Consider the following 6,000-nt stretch of genomic DNA (forward strand, 5'->3'; position numbering starts at 1 on the left):
ATAAAAAATTTTGATCCATAATGCAGTATGCGAACATATTTACGGATGCATATCAGGTTATGCATCTATTTTCTCGATGCATAAAAGATTGTGCAACAATTTTCTCGATGCATAACGCATTATGCAGTCATATTCATCCATTTTATCGACTGCATAACATGTTATGCCAATATTATTATAGGTACATAACGTGTTATGCAGCCTTTTTTTGTTGGTTTCAATACTAACAAAAAGTAGCTGCATAACGGGTTATGCAACCATTCTCTGTACTGCATAACAAGTTATGCAAAAACAAAAGGCTGCATAACTTGTCATCCACCTATAATAATAGCTGCATCACGTGTTATGCAACCATTTTCGGGACTGCATAACAAATTATGCAACAAATTTTTTTAGATGCATAACACCTGCAGCACAACTTTTTATCGATCTCCAACCACTGTTAACAACATCTCAACTTTCTTCCCAATATCTTCCAGCATCACCATCAATGGGTCGGTGGTAAGCCATTCTTATTTATCTCCTCCATCACCAATCTCATTGTTGTCTCATTCCATCACATGCTGTCAATGGCAGCAGGGAAAACAACTCCTTTCCCAAAACTACGATGAGACTAGAAATTACCAAGTGAAATAAAACACTTGAGGAAAAATATCTCAATCCATCTGGATACACATTGATACCAAAGAACTTAATGTAAGAAATGTACTTATTCCCACATTCCAAGATTGTGCAATTACATCTCGGTGTTAATAATGCTGAAACCATGCATTAATAATATGTACTTATACTGCACTATCATACCATATACCAACATGGGCATATTGAAACAGCTTGCACATTCAAGTTAAACATTTGGAGGTTTCACATATTACGGAATACAATTTGAATTACAAATACAAATAAGAGAACAGTGAAACCAGATAGAATGAAAGGGAAAAAGAACTTACAGCAATTACAGGACTACGATGGCTGACTTGGGAAAAGAAAAGAGAAATCCAATGAGCAAATGATTGTAAAGTGGGTGTACTTCCTTTGTAACAAAGAGGATTCACATCTAAGAAGAAAACCCTTTCTTGATTTCTCACTCTCTGAACAAGAGTTGGTGGACTACGATACATCTTATGACCAGGGATGTAACGGAGGTGGATTATGGTTTTCAGTTTGTCATTGACAATGGTGGAATCGATACCGAAGAAGATTACCCGTACAACGCTACAGATAACAAATGTGATGTGAAGAATAAAAAATCCCATGCAGTGACTATTGATGGGTTTGAGGATGTGCCCGTGAACGATGAGAAGGCTTTGCAGAAAGCTGTGTCAAACCAGGTTGTTAGTGTTGCTATTGAAGTTGGCGCCCGAGATTTCCAACTCTACGAATCGGGTGTTTACACTGGAATATGTGGAACGGAATTGGACCATGGTGTGAATGTTGTTGGATATGGTACAGATAATGGTGTAGACTACTGGATTGTGAGAAACTCTTGGGGACCTGAATGGGGAGAAGAAGGTTACATCCGGATGGAGCGTAATTTGGCTGAAACTGACGGAGGGAAGTGCGGCATTGCAATGCAAGCCTCTTATCCCGTAAAGGCTCTAAAGCGGACTCCTGCAAAACCTTACTGGGGTTTCAGGAAACTTAGAGGTGTCCATGTTTGAGGCTTTGAGCTGTCGTGTGTTGTGTTTTTTTGGTCCAGGGAATTAAAAGTGGTGGTAGCTGCAGTTGAGGATTCGCTTATTGGTTCCCTTTCTTTGGTCGAGTTTAACACATAAAACATACGGAGACATTCCTATCAGCCATTAATCAAGAAAGAAGACTGATAACTGGGTTGCTGGTGGATACTCAGTTCCAGTGATTTTATTTTGATTTTCTTTGTGTCCTTAGAAGTTTTTTTTTTCCTTTTATTCTTTAGTTCAAATTAACTTTGCTCTATTACTTTTTCTTTGTGCTCCTTGCTCATCTTTAGTTGTATACGCGCACATATATTTGTGTGTCTTTAGTTTTATTCCTTTAATCGATCACCAAAAGAAAAAAAAGGATTTCCCATTATTGTACAAACATTTACATTCTTTTGTTGCAAAACGGATGGCTCATTATCATTGTCAATTTCCATTTCTTTTAAGAAAAAAAAGAGGTGTACACTTCTCATGATTCATGTGTAAAACTAGCCTATTACTTTGAAACGAGAGTAGTATTAAGGAAATATTTTACCAGAAATAAATTATATTTAAAAAAATAAAAATTTAGTTATCGTGATTCGTGCTTGAGAAATTAAGGAGTTCCAAAAACGCCGTGTGAGTCCATATGTTGTGTTTTCCATTTTTCTTTTATCCGTTTAGTTTTGAATAAGAAATTCACCTCCAGAAATGATTAATTTACCATGATAATTGTGAAAATAAATTTGTCATCGGGCCGTCAGCCAGTTTCTGTGACTCATACCTTGAATCACCTGGTAAGCGCGTACAACAAGGTGGACTAAAATAATACTCCAATTGTTTGATATTTTCGCTTTTTTTTTTACCTAATTTTAGGCCCTTTTTTTACCTAATTGTTTGGTATTCGAAGTCTTAGAGACATGAATAATGCCTTGTTAGCTAAATGTGTTTGGAGATATGCTGTCGAGAAAAATCATCTGTGGTGTAAGATGATAGAAGAGAAATATGGGGAGTCTTGTTCTCATTGGATACCTGACAATGTAATTTCTCGTCATGGAGTTTCTTGTTGGCGTAACAGTGTATCGGTTTCTCACCTCATTAGTGAGAACTCTACATTTACGATAAACTCAGGTACAAAAATTTCATTCTGGTCAGACATTTGGGTAGGAAGAAGAGCGTTGAAAATTGTGGTTCCGGCTCTCTATAAAGTTTGTTCTATGAAAATGGGTACTATCCGTGGTCATATTACAGTAGCAAGTAGTGGTGCTGGAGATTGGAACCTCCACTGCAGGCACGCACTTAATGATAATGAAGCTAATGAATTTATTATATTGCTTGACCTAATAGGTAATCAACCTCCTCCTTTAGATCTTTCAGCTTCTCTTCCGGATGTTAGACGATGGGTTGGAAGTCCTAATGGGTTCACCGTGAGCTCTCTATATCATTCAGTTCATATGGAATGTGTGCAGCCTAACTTTCCTTTCGCGAAGGTGTGGAACTCAAAATCCCAACTAAGATCTCGTTTTTTGCATGGTTAGCTTGTCTTGATAGAGTTAGAACTGCAGATAAGTTAACTGTTTGGGGATATCAAGTAGACAACACTTGTGTTTTATGTGAAGCGGAAGAAGAATCTCTAGTTCATATATTATTCCAATGCACCTACTCTCGACAAGTTTGGAACCTCTTAATCCCAGATTTATATAGGTTTGATTTCCCTTCAACGGTGATTGATCTCTTCAGAGTTTGGCCTCACACTTCAGTTGATGGAAAAGCTTTGTGGTCTTACTTGCCAGCTGCTGCCATTTGGGGTATGTGGAATGAGCGTAATAGGCGCACTTTTGAAGGAAAAATGAAGACCGGTTGGGAACTGTCAACTCTCGTCAAATCTGAGATGCTAGCATGCTTAAAGATTGCTCAACCCAATTGTGGAGTTGCCCTCCAAGTGGGTTTAATGTGCTGGGATCAGTTGTACATCCCTTAACTTAATTTTATTTCTTCTTCTTTTATTTTGATGTTCTCCTCTTAACCTTTGTTCTTTACTTCTCTTCTCCCTTTCTGATTTGTTTTTGTACTAATTATTTACACCTTGTAAAAGTTAGCTTCATTAATAATCATATTTTTTTTATCAGAAAAATATTTTAGACATGGTCGTCCTTTTCTTTATAATAAAAAACAAGACTCTTCTTGGACCTGGAAGAGCATTTGTTCTGGTCTTGATTTTATTGCTTAAAACTATTTTTGGAAAGTGAGAAATGGTCTTGATATACTTGCTTTCAGGGACAATTGGATCTCAAACCCTGTTGAACTTTTGTATGTGTCTGCTCCTAATCCTAATTACTGCGTGTCTGAATTTATCGATCAAGATACTAAGAGCCTTAAATCTGATCTAGTTAATGCATACTTCACACCACCTATGCTCAATATATCATTAATAATTACTACTAGAATTTCTCTTGTAGGACATGATAGACTTATCAGGCCTTATACTAAGAATGGTCAGTTCTCGGTGAAATCAGCCTATAAGGTCATTTCAGGTCAAATTCAGTATATTCAAAACCCTAGTTTAGTTAATCCCACATATAAATCCCTTCGGAAACTGAAAGTTCTCCCAAAGGTACAACTATTCATTCGGAAGTGTCATGAGGGTATCTTACCTTCTAAGACTAATGTTTTTAAATTCAGTTATGGTCATGATAAAAACTATAATATCTGTAATTCTGACACCCTTAAGACTGCTGAACACATTATCTTACATTGTCCATTTTCTAGGGAAGTGTGGTCTCCTACTCCCTATAAAGATTTCTCACGATATTAATCTGAATATATCTATGACTGAATGGGTTTCCGAGTGGCTTTTTGATTCATCTCTAAAAGATAAAGTTGTGGATGTCCTTACCATTGCACGGTGTATTTAGAGAGATAGATGTACTTTCATTTCTCAGGATAAATCTCTTAATCATCATACTACTGCTAGAACATGGCTAAAATCAGTGATTGACAATGCAAAATACCTGAATAGTGTTGATACTTCGATTGATTCTACACCTGTGCTACCTGTTGGTATGGACTATAGTGCTGTCACTTGTAACTTACCTGAGGACAGTACAATAATATATTGTGATGTTGCTTCTTTTGATAAACATACTAATCTTTCTGGTATTTGATTGATCATGAGTGATGTTGCAAGGAACTTCCTCGGGTGCAAAACCATTTCAGGACTAGCGAGAAACGTCAAAGAAGCTAAAAGCCTTGTTGTTTTAGAAGCCATACTCTGGGCAAAGGCGCAAGGAAAGATCGATGTCTGCCTTACTAGTGATGGAGTAGTTTTAGATTGTTTAAAGCTGAATAATAACCAATTAAGTTGGTTTAGCAACTCTATTTTAGATGACTGTAAGTCACTTATGAATTCTTTTAGTTCTATTACATTTGAATTCTTGCATAGAAGTTTTACACACTTGGCGGATGTTGCATCCAAATATTGTAGAACTTCCGGGATCAATGGGGAATGGTTTGGAATCAAGCCAAATTTCCTATCTGAACAAATGTATTTCATTTCTATTTTAATGAAACCAATTTCTTTCCTGCCAAAATAAAATAAAATAATAATTGTAGAATTACAATGAGAGAAATCCTGAAGTAGTCACTGACCGAAACAAAAGCGTGGACCCCATTTTTACACGCCAATACTAAGAGCTTCTCCAATGGTGAATGTGAATATTTCATATGTGGCATCACCTCTAAGACATCCTTTGAGCATAAAATCCTAAATATTAGGAAAAATAAAGTTTTATCTCCAACCCATAACGTTTTCTATTATTTGTTTACTTATTTGTAGGCATATAATTGGTTAAAATCCTTTTCATTTTTATTTTTCAATGACTTTTATTAATAAAAGTGTGACTAGGACGGATGACATCCTCTAAGTGAATGTTTAAAACTAGAGGTTCACCTAGAGGATGTCTAACTTTTTTTTTGCCACGTCATCTTCACATTAATGGATTGAAGATAATTTTTTATAAATATTGTCGTGGATTCTACGTAGATTAAAATTTTTTCCTTCACACACATTCCATTGAAAAAGTTCTAAGTACGCGGATAGGAACCATCGTATTAAATTTTTTGGGAGCTTCTTCGGTGAAAGACACGGTGTTCTAGGACCGCTCTTCTCAGTTCTCATATTGGTGCTGCAGCTAACACAGCTATAAATGCAATGCAGTAGGTGTAGGATAACAACTTAAGAAGCAAGTAATGGTGTGTGGGCGAGTTTAACATTTAATTTTTTCTGGTACTGTTAATTTGGATTGGACACATGTCTATCTATCACTTGATTCATGTTTCTAAA

The 6,000-nt window shown here is 36.3% G+C and overlaps 1 pseudogene; it reads left to right on the forward strand.

Annotated features, from left to right (window-relative positions):
• Positions 1-1,009: 1,009 nt before the first annotated feature.
• Positions 1,010-1,661, forward strand: LOC113315524 (annotated as a pseudogene).
• Positions 1,662-6,000: the final 4,339 nt, after the last annotated feature.

This window comes from Papaver somniferum, chromosome 10, assembly GCF_003573695.1.
Source record: "Papaver somniferum cultivar HN1 chromosome 10, ASM357369v1, whole genome shotgun sequence".
Lineage (NCBI taxonomy): Eukaryota > Viridiplantae > Streptophyta > Magnoliopsida > Ranunculales > Papaveraceae > Papaver > Papaver somniferum.